Raw genomic sequence first — 19,100 nt, forward strand, 5'->3', positions numbered from 1 at the left:
ATTAAAGGAAAAGATATCTATAAAAGGTTAAGAAATCTGTCAAATTAAATGTTCCTTAAATTAAGGAACCGTTTTTTCCATATTAAACTGAAACAGATTGGAGTTAAATTAGGAACAAAATCTTTAGTTGTATATGTATTTAACTAGCAACAGTTTAATCAAATACAAAACACATATTGTTATTTTTTGTAATTTTGAAAGGGTTGCTATAAAACTTACAATTAAGGCTCTATAGTTGCTATTTCTGAAATTTTCCCTTGAAAAATTATGAAAAATACACTCTTGAAAAAGTGGGCTAGGCCAGCCCAATCCATGATCCATGTAGGCTGGTCTAGGCTGACCATTTTAAAGCCCGTCATCATGGCGGATTAGCCCAATCCGGCGTTGGGTTGCAACGGTCTATATTGACAACTATATAGATTAGTCAAACATAAATTACTATTTTTAAAAAAATATAGAAAACCACTTTTCAGAATCAAGCCTTCTTTGTTGAAACTTGATGTTGTTCCTTTTTCTCCATATTACAGTGATTGATTAGCATAGCAAAAAATTGAACAAACAAGCTAATTTAGGCTCCAGGATTAGTTTCTAGATTATTTCAATTGAAATAGATTTAGGTTTGCTAATTACAACTCAATGTTTGTTGGTAATCTTGTGTTTCCATGTTCCTGAATTTACATGACCTAGTTCTGGAGCCTATTTTACAAGTCAATTATTGGCTGCTTGACATTTGACAAAGCATTCATTATTTTACACTAATTGACCTGTTTAAATCCAATAGGTTTGATGAATCATTTCAAATATAGTTCATCCAATCTGACTCAAAAAAATTTCAGTTGTTATGTAAAAATCTTACACACGTTTTTGGATTGAGATAAATCATAACTACATATATATCCTTTTCCTAGAAATTTTGTATGTAGTAACACTACGCTCAAAAACTTGTTGCACAAGTATTACAGTCAACCACTAGTGTCAACTTTTTCGAGGACATTCAACACGTATATTATAATCAAATTACTGGAAACTTTGTTAACGTTTTTTTTTTTTGGTTGAAAAGAAGATCTTTTATTTATTTAATATGCATCATAGCAAAGTTGCGTTAGAGTACAAAAAAGGAGCTAGTTCGATGTTACAAAAACTAGTGCTACGACTATCCATGGCTACAGGCCTATTAGATACATCAAAAGAAGTTTCCTTCTTGTCTACTTGAATAGTTCTACAAATAAACAATGAGGGAATTGCCCATTCTTCAAAAAAGGATTGTGATTTCATCCTTTGCCCTCCTCTACTAACCTATCCGCAGCTTTGTTGGTCATTCTTCCTTTATGGATGACCTGAGGATCCCCCAGCCTCCGAAGCAGACCCCTGCATAGTTTCATTAGATTAGAGTTTGGTTCCACACCGTTATTGCATTCATTTGCTAGCATTACAGAACCAGTAGCAATACATATGTTAGAACATTTTAATTGAATAGCTAAATGCAAGCCAATATAGAGGGCTCTAGTTTTTGCTTCTAGGGGACTTTTAACACTAATTTTTGCCATAAACCTTTTAACCCAGTTTCCCCTATTGTCCCTGAGAATACCCCCCGCTCCTCCTGCTCCTGTTTTATGGTCGAAGGATCCGTCTATGTTAAACTTTAGGCCATGTATTGGAGGCTGCCATTGTTGTCGGGTTCGCACTTATTTAACTGAATGACATCTAACCAATAGCTGGTATTCCATGGCCCTTTTCATAGGTTCCCTGATAGGAATCGGCATAAGGTTGTTATTGAAAATATTGTTGTTCCTAGTAAGCCATATATTCCATAAGTAAAAGGGTAAGGCTTGTTTAAAAGCCAGATGCTTACCAAGTTTAACATCCTTTATTTTACAACCTTTTTTAATCTAATCTTTTATATTCAAGTGGGAATTATGGTTCAAGATTGCATCTAACTTGGTAGTCGTCCAAAAATTTATTACTCTAGGACAATCTCTAGAGTCTAAAGATATGGCTCACAGTTTCAGTCATGTTGCAGTGCTTGCAAAAGGGGTCAACACTTAACCCAACATGATTTAAATAAGAGGTTGAAAGCAGTCTATTTTGGTAGCATAACCAAACGAAAAATTTGATTTTATTTGGGCATTGTATCCAAATCCAAGAAAAAGAGTCAGAAGAGTCGGTTAAACAAGCAACACTATTAAGAATATGTTGACAAGCAAGTTTTGTAGAAAACTTTCCACCATATACCAAGGAGCATTTAAGATTATCCCTTAAGCATTCATTATTGGGGATTAGGGTGGTTTGAATGGTGTGAGCAATACATTGAGGTAGATGGTACCCTATGGTGGAAAACCCCCATCTACCGTTATTAATAATGTTATCCACAGTTAGGTTTTCTATTTCACAAGTTATGGGGGTGTTGAGCTGGATGGCTAGGGGGTGGCAAACGAAGACCAAATACCTTTCCACACTCTAATAGTCCTGCCATTTCCTAACTCCCAATGGGCACAAATAGTACAAATTTTTCATCCCTCTACTATGTTTTTCCAAGTAGGACTAGATGTTCTCACACAAGTGGTATCGAGATGGTGACTATTCTTATTGTATTTGTGCAATGGCACTGCAGCCCATAAGGATTTAGGGTTTGCATAAGCTCTCCAAGCCAATCTTGCATGCAAAGCCTAATTTTTTATGGCTGTTTTTTGCAAGGCTAGACCTCCCCGATCTTTAGGTTTCACTAGTGTGTCCCACCCGACTAAATGCAGCTTTTTAGCAATATCAGTCATTCCGCAAATGAAATTCTATTGAATTCTATCAATTTTTTTAGTCACTTCCTTCGGAAGCTTAATGAAGTGCATAATATGAATGGGGATACTACTGAGGCAAACATTTGCTAGGACAGTTCTTCCTGCTATGTTGAAGAACTTGGATTTCCACCCCAAAAGCTTCTTATTTAAATTATCTATGATGAATTGGAAGTCCCTATTAAGAGGTCTAGAGCTAAAGATAGGGAAGCCAAGATATTTACCAAAGTTTTTGGTAGTATTTTTTATTATCTGTTTACTGTTGTTCACAGAAAACATGATTTTGGACTTTTCAAAAGTAATATTCTAACCCGACCAACTACAGAAATTTAAGAGAATATTCCTAATGTTGGTACAACTATTTTTGTCAGTAGTAGACATCAGGATCGTGACAGACGCGGACCTGACCTGGCAATATTGATAGGGTTCCACAGATTGCCAGACAAGGCTTGATTGATGTTGTGGGATAGGACTTTCATGCACAGAATAAAGATGTAGGGCGAAATAGGGTCTCCCTGTCTAATTCCTTTGGATGGACTAAAAAAATTATTTCTCATGCTATTTACTAAGATCGCTACAGAACTAGTGCAAATACAAGAGATGATGAGATTTATAAGGTTGGAAAGGAAGTTAAAGTAATGCAGAGTATGTCTGATGAAGAACCACTCAATTTTATCAAAGACTTTTTCAAGATCAATTTTCATGATGACGTTACTTTCCTTGCTCTTTATTTTTCTAAATTTAGTAATAATTTCCTGCACAATGATTGCATTATCCGCCGCCTGCCTATTCATTAGGAAGCTTGTTTGTCACAGACCAATAATTTTATCCATGATAGGTTTAAGACGCCTGGAGATGATTTTAGTAATTATTTTGTAGGAAGTGTTACAAAGGCTTATAGGTCAATAATTTTTAAAGGATTGGGCCTTTGGGATGTTAGGTATGAGACATATGTGAGTGGTATTTATGAAACTATCTATTTTTGAGTCCTGGAACATTTTATAACAGAAATCGAAAACAGATTGTTTGAGAATATTCCAATATTTTTGAAAAAATAAAGAGTGAAGTCCATCAAATCCGGGGGCCTTAAAAGGTTGGAAAGAGAAAACGGCTTGCTTGACCTTCTCTTTAAAGGGTATTTGGCCCAGGTCTAGCTTATCCTCCTCAGAACTACATATTTTACTAGTGGGGACAGTGACTTGGAATGTTTTTAGGTGGTTTGTTTTAAACATATTGAGGAAGTAGGAGTAGGTATGATTTATAATGTCAGCCCGCTCATGAACATAGGTGTCGTCATCTATTTTAAGAGTAGTAATTCTATTTTTTCTTCTCCTAATTAGGGTGGAGGTATGGAAAGATTTTGTATTCGCATCGCCCTCATTAAGTCAAGTTATTCTAGATTTTAACTTCCACTAATCCTCTTCTATTTTTAGGATTTGGTTGAACTCAGTTATAAGCCTCACTTTGAGATTTTTCAGAAAGGTGCTATGATGGTAGCTATCCAAATTTTGGATACCCTGAATTATATGCAGAAGCATATTTTTTTAAAAAAAAATTGCCTACATTCCTGCATTCCCATGCAGACGCTTCATTTTCAAAAGTTGTGACAGCATGTGTCAGTGGTGGGTTACTCTCCCAAATATGGTAAATCACATTAATGAAATCTGGGTAAGTAGTCTACATTTTTTCAAACCTAAAGAATTTTCTACGCAAAGTGGGATCATCCTTAAAGATTGAAAGTAGCAGCGGGCAGTGGTCTGAGTGAGTGCGAGGTAGATGGGTGACTTGGGTATCGGGATAGTCAGATATCCATTCGTCAGTAGCTAGAAATCTATCAAGCCTTTCAAAAATTAGAGCATTGTGAGATTTGTACCTTTTGTTCAGCCATGTATATCTATTACCCTTATAGCCTAGATCAATAAATTTACAGTGATTAATCATAGCTGAAAAATTCGATGCACGAGAGTTGTTAATTTGCTTACCTCCCTTTTTTTTCTGAATTTAAGAGTATTTCATTGAAATCTCCTCCAATCAACCACTTACCTGGTTTAGTGTCCTTAATATTTTGTCATAATTCCTACGAGCGTCCTTAATATTTTGTCATAATTCCTACGTTTGTTCCTGTTGTTGCTAGCATAAGTGTAGCTAAATAACTAAGAGTTATTTTTATATCTTACCTTAACAATAACATGAATTTCCTGATCCGTAGTAGTAACTTCATTCAGGTCCAGCAAGGAGTTATCCCATAGAACGACAAGCCCACCAACATTCCTAACAGCGGAGACCTTAATGACTCGGTTGAAGGGGAAGTCATTGAGAAACACCAGGTGGTCTTGTATTTTGGTTTCTAACAAAACCACCAGAGGTGGCTTATGCCAGTCCACCAAGGATCTAAAGTTACACCTATAGTCCTGCCCATTAGCACCCCTACAGTTCCATATGATTAAATTTATGGATTTGTTCCTGTGGGGTGGGTTTATTAGACGAGTTACTCTTGAAGAGTTCGTCGAGGGGGAAGCTTGGTCTATCACCATTGGGTTCATGACCAGCACATAATTTCCCACTTGGGGGTTGAAGGGGCGACGTATGTCTAGTGACGTCTTTACTAAGTTTTGGGGACATATAAGGATGAACTTCTTGGCGTACTTGTCATTGAACACCATTACTTTTATATCTTTTAGCACTGTGATTTCAATTCTTGTTTCTTTCATGACCTCTAAAGCATCCTTTATTTCTTGAGTTGATGATGTCACAGGTCGGGGATGAGTTAAGATGGTATTTGGAGGTACCTGAGAGGATGATGCTACATTGTTTGAGATTGGTGTCGTTGCAGTCTACAGTGGCCCTGTCGGGATCGTCGGCATTGACACCTCCCCCAGGTTTGTCCCTTGCATCTGTCAGTGGTAGTACAAGGGATCTATATCCATGAAGTTGTGATAGATCGGGAAGTGGGGAGGGGTGATCGGGTTCGTCGTCAAAAATAACATCTGGGGCTGAGCCGTCGGAGCAGCTGGCGTCTCCCCAATTGGTAAGTGAAAGAATGGTATGTTTGGGACTGGTATTTTATTGGAGTTTGGAGGACTATTGACATCTATAGGTGGCTATTGTACAGCTCTATCACTCGTCTCATACCCTCTGATGCTATGTGAGCTAGTAGCTCCGGCGTATGGACTATGAGCATCACTTCTCTGTTGTCCATATACGACATCATTATGAGAGCTTGTCTTTGAAGTGTCATCTCCACCCATGATGATGGATTGGGGTTTATTGGAGCCACCGGTGTCGAAAAGATCAGGGTCATCCCCTCCAACAGCCCCGGCACGGGAAACAAGTGGATTAGGGGTAGTATCATGATTTGGGAGAAAGGTGGATTGATTGGATTCATTATGGTGAGAGTATGAAGCTCAGTCCTATGGTTTGCCTCGTAGTATGGCGATTTTAGGACCTGCGTGGACGCTTGGTCATAATTATTTATAGAGGTTTATTTGGAAATATTTAAGTGAGATAAAGTGGAGGCAATATTTATTAGGGTTCTGGGATATTGGAAAGGGGACAATTTGAATATTTTATGGTCTAATTGTCCAAAGTGTCCAATTCTAGTAAGGATGTACTGCGGATTTGTTTACTGCTTTCACTATCATTACTAAGTGGTTCTCCTCTAAAAGTTGTAATTTGGTTTATTGGATTGAGTGGCTCTAATTTTCTGCACGTTTTCTTTGTTTGTTGTCTGTTGAGTGTCCAACCTTGTCTGTTGTCTGTGGTCGCTGTTGCTGTGGTCGTTTCTTCCACTGCTTTGGATTGGGTATTGGCTGGGAACCTGTATTTGGGGCGGTGGGTGTTGAGTCCGGTGGTGTTTTCCCCCTAATTGAGTATAGTTTTGTTTCGGGAGTATTCCTTTGAATTTGTGTGAGCCTTGTATTTCCTTGCTGCTGCTTTGATACTACCACCGTGTATATCTGTATATTTTCCTATACTTTCGTGTAGTTGTGGCTGTGGGAGGTAATGGATGGATAGGGTCATGTCCGAGGGGGTTGAGGAGTGGGGCCGTGGTGGGGGCGGGGGATGAGGAGAGGACGGGAGGGGGAGGGGGGCCAAGGGTTGGCCGCGGGGGGGGGAGGGGGGGGGGGGGGGGGTAGTGGAGGGCATGACGGTAGGCTGAGGGTTGGGTCTTGGAATATAGGGACCCTTCAGGGTAAGTCCATAGAGCTTGTGAAGATTCTTAGGAAGAGGAGGATCAACATTGCGTGTGTCCAAGAGACCAAGTGGGTAGGGTCTAAGGCTAGGGATGTGGATGGTTACAAGCTGTGGTACTCTGGGAGCGACAGGCGTAGGAATGGAGTTGGCATCTTAGTAGATGAAGAGCTTAGAGGTCAGGTAGTGGAGGTGAAGAGGATCAACGATAGGTTGATGACTATTAAGTTGGTCGTTCGGGGGTTTAACCTGAACGTGTGTAGTGCTTATGCGCCGCAAGTGGGATCGGAGGGGGAGGAGAAGATGCGGTTTTGGGAGGCTTTGGAGGAGGTGGTGAGAGGCGTGCCTAGTTCGGAGAAGATTGTTGTAGCAGGGGATTTCAACGGTCACATCAGGGCGCTATCGGGAGGCTTTGGTGACGTGCATGGTGGTTTTGGTTTTGGGGAGAGAAATGAAGAGGGGGCGACCCTACTAGAGTTTGCGAGGGCCTTTGGGCTGGTGGTGGTGAACTCGGGCTTCCCGAAGAAGGACGAGCACCTGATCACCTTTCGAAGCGCGGTAGCCAGGACTCAGATTGACTTTTTGTTGCTTAGGAAAGGGGATAGGGCGTTGTGTAAGGACTGTAAAGTCATCCCGAGTGAGAATCTTTCGACCCAGCATAGGCTCTTGGTTATGGATTTGGGTATAAAGAAGAATAGAAAGAGGAGGACTAAGGAGTGTAGACCGAGAATTAAGTGGGGCGGCCTGACGCCAGTGAATGCGTGAGAGATAGGGGAGAGGTTGGCGGGAATGGGAGTGTGGGAGTGTAGGGGGGACGTGGATAGTATGTGGGACAGGGCGGCAAGGTGCATCAGGGAGAATGTAAGTGAGGTGTTGGGTGTTTCTAGGGGCCGGGCCGGGCACCATCGGGGGGATTGGTGGTGGAATGAAGAGGTGGAGAAGAAAGTGAGGACCAAGAAAGGGGCGTATGCTAAGTTGGTGGAAAGTAAGGACGAAGAGGAGAAGCGGGTAAACAGGAAAGAGTACAAGCTAGCGAGGAAGGAGGCGAAGTCAGCAGTCACGATAGCTAAGACGGCCGCTTTTGAGAGCTTGTATGCAGGGTTACAGGAGAAAGAAGGGGAGAAAAAGTTGTTTAGACTCGTTAAGGCTAGGGAGAGGAAGGGTCGTGACCTCGATCAGGTGAGGTGCATTAAGGGGAAGGACGGTAGAGTGTTGGTGGAGGACGGCCACATTAAGAAGAGATGGCAGTCGTATTTTCATAGGCTCTTAAATGATGAAGGGGATAGAGCTATTGTGTTAGGGGAACTGGAGCACTCAGAGAAGTGTCGGGATTTTAGCTATTGTAGACGTTTTAAGGTAGAAGAGGTTAGACAGGCTGTCCGCAGGATGCGAAGGGGTAGGGCGACGGGGCCGGATGAAATACCGGTGGAGTTTTGGAAGTTCGTTGGAGAGGCTGGTGTAAGGTGGTTGACTGGATTGTTTAATGAAATCTTCAGGACGGCAAAGATGCCCGAGGCGTGGAGGTGGAGTACCATGGTCCCTCTCTATAAGAATAAGGGGGACATTCAGAGTTGCAATAACTATAGGGGGATTAAGTTATTGAGTCACTCTATGAAGATCTAGGAGAGAGTGGTCGAGGTGAGGCTGAGACGGATAGTGTCTATTTTGGAAAACCAGTTCGAATTTATGCCCGGCCGCTCGACGACAGAGGCAATCCACCTGGTGCGAAGGTTGGTGGAGCAGTATAGGGAGAGGAAGAAAGATCTGTACATGGTGTTTATCGACCTGGAGAAGGCATACGACAAAGTCCCCAGGGAGGTGCTTTGGAGATGCTTGGAAGTGAGTGGAGTACCGCTGGTATATTCCAGAGTAATTAAGGATATGTATGATGCAGCGAAAACCCAGGTGAGGACGGCGGGAGGAGACTCAGAGCATTTCACTGTCCTGACAGGATTGCATCAGGGATCTACTCTTAGTCCCTTTTTGTTTGCGTTGGTGATGGATGTGTTGACGCGGCGCATTCAAGGGGAGGTGCCGTAGTGTATGCTTTTTGCAGACGATGTAGTTCTGATAGATGAGACTCGAGGGGGTGTGAATGACAAATTAGAGGTGTGGAGGCAAACTCTTGAGTCTAAAGGGTTCAGGGTGAGCAGAAGCAAGACGGAGTATGTGGAATGCAAGTTTAATGACGTGAGGCGGGAGAATGAGGTAGTAGTGAAGCTGGAAGCACAGGAGGTGTGTAAGAGGGATAAGTTCAAGTATCTTGGGTCCGTGATCCAGAGTAACGGTGAGATTAACGAGGATGTCTCGCACTGTATTGGGGCAGGATGGATGAAGTGGAAACTCGCGTCGAGGGTGCTGTGTGATAAGAAGGTGCCGCCCAAGCTTAAAGGCAAATTCTACAGGGTGGTAGTCCGTCCGGCCTTGTTGTATGGAGCGGAGTGTTGGCCAGTTAAGAACTCCCACATCCAAAAAATGAAGGTGGCAGAAATGCGGATGTTGCGCTGGATGTGTGGACTGACTAGAGGGGATAGAGTTCGGAATGAGACTATCCGGGAGAAGGTTGGTGTGACTTCAGTGGAGTGCAAGATGCGGGAAGCACGATTGAGATGGTTCGAACACGTGAAGAGGAGGGGCATGGATGCCCCGGTTCGTAGGTGTGAGAGGCTAGCGTTGGATGGTTTTAGGCGGGGTAGGGGTAGGCCGAAGAAGTACTGGGGTGAGGTGATTAGGCGGGACATGGAACAGTTACAGCTCACCGAGGACATGACCCTAGATAAGAAGGTCTGGAGGGCGCGAATTTCGGCAGAGGATTAGAGCCAGTTTGGGTCGCTAGTGTAGGAAATTACTTGGTGGGGGTGTTATTCCTGTTATGATTTCGTGTTCCGTGTTCCATGTTTTATTACGAATCTGTGTGTTTTCCTCTGCTTTCCTCTGTTTTATATTACTTATGGGTGCCGTATTTATGTTATGTAATCTGCTTCTGTGCTTTACTATGTGTTTGTGTGGTATCTCGTGCCATGAGCCGGGGGTCTATCGGAAACAGCCTTTCTACTTCATCAGAGGTAGAGGTATGGACTACGTACATCTTACCCCCCAGACCCCACTAGGTGGAAATACACTGGGTTTGTTGTTGTTGTTGTTGTTGTTTCTTTTGAGTGATGTGTCATCATACCAGTGGATGGAGTAGCAGCTCATTGGGGAATTAACATCTCAGCACCTCCTATAGCAGTAGTAGGGGTCATAGTAGGCTGAACAGAAAGTGAGGGGTCATTTACTGTATCACTTTTGAGTGGCATTGTTGTAATTTTCCCCTAAGGTACCAGGGTGGAATTGACGTCACTACCTGCCGCCTCAAATTCCAAAGAAGCAAAAGTGTTAGGTTTATTAATTCTTCCATTGGAAGTATTGTGTTTGGTAATTGTTTTGGTTTTTGGAATTGAGGTTCTTGGGGGATTTGTTTTAGCAATATATTTAAAAACTTGCTTATCTAAGTACTTACCCGTGTTCGTGTTGTAGATTTTAACATTAATATCCTCACCAATTTCATCGTTGTGTGAGGAGTCAGTCTTGTGGTTGAGAGTACTTACCGTGTTCTTACCTGAAATTTCGGATTGTGAAGGTTTTTTTTTTGGTTTTATTCCGTTTATTAAAGGTGACAACTTGCCATGTGTCTTTACTGATTATTGGTGATAACATTGATTTCAGTTCCTCCGTCGTTGGGGCTGCTGCATCGTTATTCTTCGATTTTGAAGTAGTCGCCTGGGGTTCTTTCTTCTTTGTGTCACATGGTTGATGGTGGATGCAGGCCTGGTTTGTATGCCCTATCATTCCACACCACGTACACATTACATCAACTTCTTCATAGATGATTTTTTGTTTCAAACCCCCGAGATAGAAATAGATAAGTGTTTTGACCAGAAGGCCCAGGAAACTTCGATGCAAATTCGTGCATATCTACTCTTAAAGGGTTGTCGATGTGCAAATATCTATCTTCACCAGTCTACCCATTTTACTACCTAATTCTTGATAGTATAGAGTGGTTGTAGTACTCCGTCGGTAGTTCCGATAGCTGGATCCAAATTGCTGTAAAGCTTTCCATAGCTTCCGATGCAACAAAGTTGGGGTGCCATTTTCGTACTGATAGAAAAGCCCTATTTATGAACCATGGACCTTTTTGAAGAGCTGTGAGCATATTTTCTTCCTTGAGAAATTTGACTATGAAGTAATCGTTGCCAAATCTATTAGTATTAACTTCTCCGTGGATTTTCACAGGGCAAATAGGCGTGGTTAATTTGTATCTTTGTCAGTCTAATTATTACGGAATATATAGACCCATGGGCAATGAGTTCGAACAATTGAATCTTGAAGATGGTCTTGGGTTGTGTTTCATTCAAACCCCTTCAATGAAAATTTATGTTATTTATATATTGATTAAAATTAATTTTTATGTATATATAATAGAGGTCGAACCTCCTTCGATGTATTTATTTTTTTATATTTTGAGCCCTCAATAAAAATTTTAATTCCGAGTCTCCGACTGTAATGGCAATAATGAGCTTTCCACGCAATCACTTGGCTCCCCTTTTATGCTTTCTCCTTCTGCTTTTTGGATAAGTGTTTTCTGTTCTTTTCATCTCGCGATAATTCAATCATTTTTTCATTTTTTCAATAAGTGATGATATTTTACAACTATAAGCCAAGTTGGAATCCAATAAGGGGGCTTTTGTTAGAAAAATTAAGGAGGTTATTTCCGGGAGGTGTCAATGGTGCGGTGTGGGTGTGGTGCTGATTTTTTTTAAATTTGTAAATTTTAAAATCATATCGTATCACTTTTAAACCCGCATAAATTCATCCCACACCCATATTTGTGCATACCCACACCACACCGTCCCATATTTTAATTTTTTTATTTTTTAAAAAAATTAATAACTCCATTGAAAATCATAATACTTATAGATTTACAGCTAGGAAATAATAACAACTAATTCTATAATATCACTTTTAACTAAGGACTTGTCAAAAAATATCGCATATACAAGTAATGATCAAATATTATATTTTTTTAAAAATGAATAGAGATATTAAAAAAGCTATAAAATTATTTATTTGTAGTGTTGTACATGTCATTATCATAAAATTTTAAGTAAAGAATACATATAATTTTAGGTATATTCACAAGAATAATACTAATTTTTAGCTTTTTTTAATTTAAATCTACATATACCCGCAATTAGCATCGCACAATTTAAAAAAAAAAAATTACTTTAATCTACACCAACCCGTATAGCTTAAAATCCTCATTGTCCCACATCCGCACCGTTCCATTACCATTCCTAATTATTCCGATTTATTAAATTTGGGATTAAATACAACGTATGTTTCATTGAGGAACGCTAGAGACTGATTGGCTTTTGCTAGGCCATGTAAAGGCTCCAATACTTTACATATCTGGTTCATGAAAAAGAATCTTTAAGCCAATCAGGGGATTAAATACGACGAATGTTTCATTGAGGCTATTACCTAAGTCATTCTAATCTATATTATATTTATAATTTATATTTATAATATATTAACAGTGAACACCTTTGGAAAAGTGATTTGAACTTTTTACTCTTTAATAAAAGATTCTTCTTTAGACAAAATTATTTTTTTCACTATTTTTTAATTTATTATTTAATTATTTTTTATTATATTAACTAAACTTTCTAAAATATGTGGGACTCCTAAAATATATAGTAGGAGAATTAATTAATATTTTCCTTTCAACTAGACTTCTTAAAATATATGAGATTCCTAAGATATATGGTAGGAGAATTAATTAATATTTTCTATCCGCGCATTGATAGTGATTCTAATTTGTGTTTTAGACAGAAATACTAGCAATCTGCATGATACTTGTGTTTTGTTTTGTACAGAGATACTAGTAATCTACGTGATATTTGTGTTCTATTTTGTGCAGAAATACGAGTAATATATGTGGTATTTGTGTTACCTTTGGTTCTCTTTTGGGGTGCTTAATTAAGATAAAAAGTTTCTACTATTCAATTAAAAAAATACTCCTAAAATGGGACTGATTAAAGAAATATTTCTATAAATATTGAGATATAATTTCTTCATTGTTTTTATCATCATAATAGAATTCAATGTGTGTGTGTATATATATATATATATATATATATATATATATATATATATCTTCTTTGTTTTCATTCAAAACATTTTTTATGGTCAAAATTTTCGCTCAGACAATAATTAGTTGGATCAAAATCAAAACTTTGTAATCATTATTATATTTTTTTATAGTTTACAGATCGTAAGTGAATGTCGGTTGACTTTGAAGAATTTCTTATGTAAAAGGTTAGGTTTAATTGTATTGTTTTGATAACTTTATTATCTTATTATTTTATTTTAATTTACAGATACTAAATAAATGTGGGTCGATTTTGAAAATATTTTTTAGGTAAAGATTAGGTTTAATTGTATTATAGTAATATCTCTATTAGTTTGTTATTTTGTGATAGTTTATAGTTCGTAGATGAATCTCGATCGGGTTTGAAAAATTTTTGTGTGTAAAATTTAAGTTTAATATTATTGTTTTGATATTACTTTTATCGTATTATTTTGTTGCAATTTATAAGTGATAGATAAATGTTAATCGGCTTTGAGAAATTTTTTTATATAAAGATTAGGTTTAGTTGTATTATTTTGATATCCCTATTATCGTATGATTTTATTATTGTTTACAAGTGATAGATGAGTGTTGGACGACTTTGAGAAAATTTTTCTTATAAAAATTAGATTTAATTATATTATTTTGATGTATCTATCATTGTATTGTTTTATTGTAATTTACAGATAGTAGATGAACATCGATCGATTTTTAAAAATATTTTTGGTAAAGATTAGGTTTAATAAATAAATTCTCCATCTTTACATACTTAAAAAATATTAAATTTAATTATTATATTCATCTTTATTATTTAAACAAATATCCTATTTAATATAATATTTGAACTCATTAAAAACGTACAACTAGTAATTATGAAAAACGCTAGCTAATTATTAGAAAAGATTCTTTTTCATGAACAGATATGTTCAATTCGAAACCCCAAAACATTATAAATTAACTCAATAGTATACTACAAAGTTACTTTTGCTATTTTATACTTCCTCCGATTAAAAAAAAAAGACTTATTTTTCTTTCTAATTCATCTAAAAACGAATGACTCTTTTCTTTTTTAACAATACTTTAATTTTTGTTTTTCACTTGATATGTTTAAAACTACAAGATTAAATGATATTTTGATACATTTGACATAACTTTAATTTAAGACCAAAAGATTCAAAAATCTTTTTTATTTTTTAAACTCCGTGTCAAGTTAAAATAGGTTACTCTTTTTTAAAACGAAGGAAGTAAAACTTTGACTCTTTTTTAAAACGAAGGAAGTAAAACTTTGAGAAATGACTTAGTAACCTCTTGATCACATGACAATAACTTTACGAGTTACACCAAGATTTCGCTTCCCATCCTAGTATTTTTAATACTTGAAAAATGACGTTTCAGTTTTCACAAACATATGTGCTTCTTCAATTTAAAAAACTCAAATTACAAACAAACTCAACAATCATTGTACTCACTTTTTTACCCTTAGCTTGCTCCTTTTGCTTTTTCTGTGTGTGGTTTCTATACTTTCTTCATTTCATGATAATTCAATCATTTTTGTTTTAGTGAAGGGCCAAAAAAACACATCTAGAGCATTTCATTTAATATTTGAATTATTAGGGGTGTGAGTTTCCTACCTAAATTATCACCAACTACTTATCAAAACACACCTCAACTATCAATTTTTCCTTTAAAAACGTAAATAATTAATAGTTGATGTTGTTCTAATATATAATTAGTTATAGTTCAGGTAGAAAATCTGTACAGCTGATAGTTCAAGCATGAAAATCAAAAAATCATGATACTTTAGATGTAACCATAAACCCTTTTTCTTTCTATGGTAAGTGATACTAATACATACAACCAAAATACTCTTATATAAACTTACACAAAGACCACTCTCAAGTCAAGAACAAAAAGACAAGTGCAAACAACTTTTATAACACACACTCTCTTGCAACTTCAAAGAATAAATCATCATCTTCTCATTCTTAGCAGCCTGTTGATGTGAGGAACACACGTTCACACGGTTTACTTTTGTCTATAAACCAGCATGTAACCATCAACTTTTGGATGCATCAATAGAATTCATACTTTCCTCTTTCCAAAAATAGACACTAAATTTCAAGAAGATTTTAAGCTCAGCATATTCTCAAACTTTGATATTATACCAAAAATCATGTGTGACATCTTTCAAGTGCAGTTAACACCTACTTTAAACTCCCCCGCCAGGAAGAGATGGCATTGGGCAGCAGAGGCGGAGCCAGGATTTCAAGTAAGGGGTTCAATATTCAAAGAAAACTAAGTCGAAGGGGTTCAACACTTACTATAACCACATAAAAAATAATTTTAATCATGTATAAATAGTATATTTTTTCGTCGAAGGGGATTCGAACGAACCTCTAAAGAGGGCTGGTTCGGCCTCTATTGGGCAGTGGCTTTTGGGAAGGGTAGAGTACCGTGTAGGTAAATATTATTCCTAACTTGTGAATAGTGGTCGAGCCAAAATTTTTAGGAATAAGTTCAAAATAAGAAATTAAGAATAAGTAAATACAAAGAAGAAGCTGAAGGGATTTCAACATTTATTATATATACTTAAAAAAATAAATTTTAATCACATATAAATAGTACTATAATTTTTCGTTTATCTGAATCCCTTGGGCTCAACATAGCTCCGCCCCTGCTTGTGGAAGGAGGTAGAAAGGTTGTCTTCTAAAAGTCGTAGACTTGAGTAACATATATTGAAGCAGTTTAAAATGCCAAGCTTTGTAAGTCAAAAATATTTATCTATTTAAAAAATATTTATTTGAGAAACTTAAGGTATTTGATCAAGTGTTTTGGGAAAAATATACACGTTTTCCAATAGTAGCACTTTTTTTAAAGTTAAAACGAAAAAAACAATCCACGTTTTTTCAAATCATCTTTGGAACATCAGTCGAGCACAAATTCCTAATCTAATATTAACAAAAGTATCCAAATTAATTAGTCAAATACAATCAACTACTTGTCAAAAGTATTTTTGTTTGTTTTTTTAAAAAAAAAACACTTTCAAGATAAGGCTCTCTAGTCTACCCCACACAAGTTGGTATAAGGTCTACTACTCTCATGGATTACCCTCTTCAAACCCTATAGGACTGCATTAAGTATTAATTTTGTAAGCTTGTTCAACCACACTAATAGTCAATCTCAACTAGTGGTTTAGGCTTCAGGTTTGGTAACTGTTTTTGCAATTAGGTTTAATTTCTAGATTATTATTTCACTTGAAATAGGTTAGGTTTGCTAACAACATTGTCAGCTTGATTGCTACTCAGTACCTGTTTGTGATCTTGTTTTTTCAAGTTCCTTAATTTACATGACCTACTTCTTGAGCCTATTTTTATAATCCAATCGTCTCTATGGACTATGATATTGGGTTAATTTTTTCTTTATGCACTTACGGGTCATGTGGTAGAGTGTATTAAAAAAATAATGTATGCATTAGTCTTATGTATTACTAGTATTTCACTTGATAGTACATTTTTTCAATTTATGTGTTATCTAATGTTTGCATTAGTTATACACTCTATTGTATATGAGAAAAGTGTATTATTAATACCTCAATATCTATGGTATTAGTAATGCAATGAATTTTAATGCAAGAATTAGCATGATTAGACACACAATTATCCCTCAAAATCTTTTTCACATCCTTTTCATTATATTTATGGAGTGTATTTTTGTAAACAAATATATTTTTTAAAGAAATTATGCAAATTCATGTTATTTTTTATAAACCAAACTAAACACTGAATAGAAAGGTTTAAACTAAACACTGAATAGAAAAAATGCAAGCATAGCTAACACAAATATTACTTATACGAACATTACGAATTATATAAATCGAACTCTTCGATGAGTCATTTCGAATGTAACTCGTCGAATCAACTAAAATAAAAATCAACTCAAGAAAACGAGTCATAAAAAATGTACTGATTATACAAAAATTCATTTATAGCTGTCTTTGGATTGACATAAATCCTTACATCCTTTTCCTAGAAATTTTGTAACTATGGTCTATGCCCCAAAACTTTGTTGACAACATTCAACACGTAATGCTCTTTCTCCTTAATTTTATTTGGTTTTTATTGACCTGATACGTCTCTTTTGAGAAATCAATAATTAAAAGTATATTATATTTCATTCGTTCACTTTTACTTGTCATATTTTAACTTGCACACCCATTACAAAAATAATTGTTGAGATGACTATTTTACCATATAACGTTATTAATTGATATTCAATATTCTGTCTTGAAAATGATTTGAAGAATAAACAATTAATGCTAAGGGTAAAACACGATTTATTTATTTTTTGTCTTTTCTTAATATGTCAAATATGACAAGTAAAAATAAAAATCTATTTTAGAAATAAGTGACAAATAAAAGTGAATTGAGGGAGTACTGAATTAACCGTATTAATGATTTTTGGAACTTTAAAGAACCTAAAAAAGATGTCCAGAGGAAGCAGGCACTGGATTCTCCGATGGAGAAACGAGAATGGAATGCTTTGTTTAAGGGGAATAAATTGGGTAATTGAGGTATGGCCCTAAATTTTATTGCTCCCAAGCTGAAAGATGGTGAGCATATCATTGAATTGAATAAAGAGGAAGTGGAAAGAGAGACTACACAATGGAAGAATGCTCTTATTTTGTATGTGATTGGGTATGAACCTACCATAGCTGCACTTGAAAGGTTCATTTCAAATCAGTGAAATTTCACTACTAAGCCAAAGGTGTATTATCACAATGATGGGTATTTTCTATTCAAATTTATCACGAGTAAACATAGAGATGTTGTGTTCTTTTCAGGACCCTACATGATTACCAATAGGCCGATAATTATGAAGAAGTGGGTAGTTGATTTCGATTTCAATGCTGAAATCCTTCAGACTATTCTCATTTGGATTAAACTACCTAATCTACCACTGAATTGGTGGGGTATGGATTCTCTTAGTAGAATAGGTAGTGGTCTTGGTGTTCCCTTGTATGCAAACGATTGTACCACCTCAGCGGAGAGAATCTTTTATGCAAGGATTCTAGTGGAGATGAATGTGACCCAACCTTTACCAACTACTGTAAAGGTGGTGGATCCAATTAGTAGAAGGTTTGAGCAAAAAATACAGTATGATTGGGTTCCAAAGTATTGTCACACCTGTTTGCAGGTTGGTCACACATGCCAACCAAAACCACCTGATCCAGTAGGTTCACCAGCTAAAGAACAACCCCGTATAATAGATAAGGTGAATAGAAAATATGAATGACAACCTCAAGACAAGGCTACTAGACTTGTTCCTACAACTGTAAAGGCCAGTGTACATACATGTCAACACATCAGATCACTGGAAGGTTGTGACTGGCAGAGCATCAAATAGTCCACAATCGATGGACCAAATAGTAGTGAACAATAGAAACGGATTCAGCCTGCTAGATAAAGAGGTAGTGTTAAAGGCTCAAGCAACTTGCAGGACCTCAAGGGATGCATTGACGGTGGATAAAAGGGGTACAACAATTGAAATAAACCTGGTAAGTTGGAATGTAAGAGAGTTAAATAAGTCATATAAACACAAAGAATTTGATGTGTTTTGGGACAAAATAATGTAGGATTAGTTGTTGTTTTTTAACATAGAGTTACAAGGAACAATGAAGCCAGCATTATTGCAAAGCTGGGTAGAAAATGGGCATGGTACAATAACTATTCCTGTAGTGATAGGAATAGAATATAGATACTGTGGAATCCTTATCTTATGCATCTCACTGTTGAAAGTATGACCTCTCAAATTATCCATTGCAAGGTGAGTATCCTGTGCTCACAAGTAACTTTCAACCTCACCATTGTGTATGGGTTCCATACGGTGAAAGATAGAAAAAGCTTGTGGGATGACCTTAGACATATTCATGAATACCAACAGGGGCCTTG

General features: G+C 36.9%; 1 long non-coding RNA gene across 1 annotated transcript in view; it reads right to left on the reverse strand.

Annotated features, from left to right (window-relative positions):
- Window positions 1–1,108: 1,108 nt before the first annotated feature.
- The window catches only part of LOC107864672, a 25,601-nt gene continuing 7,609 nt past the window's right edge, over window positions 1,109–19,100 (reverse strand). The window contains exon 5 of the long non-coding RNA XR_007053457.1: window positions 1,109–1,368. This is a non-coding gene — a long non-coding RNA (uncharacterized LOC107864672). The remainder of the gene's footprint in view (window positions 1,369–19,100) is intronic.

Source organism: Capsicum annuum, chromosome 3, assembly GCF_002878395.1.
Source record: "Capsicum annuum cultivar UCD-10X-F1 chromosome 3, UCD10Xv1.1, whole genome shotgun sequence".
NCBI classification, from domain to species: Eukaryota; Viridiplantae; Streptophyta; class Magnoliopsida; order Solanales; family Solanaceae; genus Capsicum; species Capsicum annuum.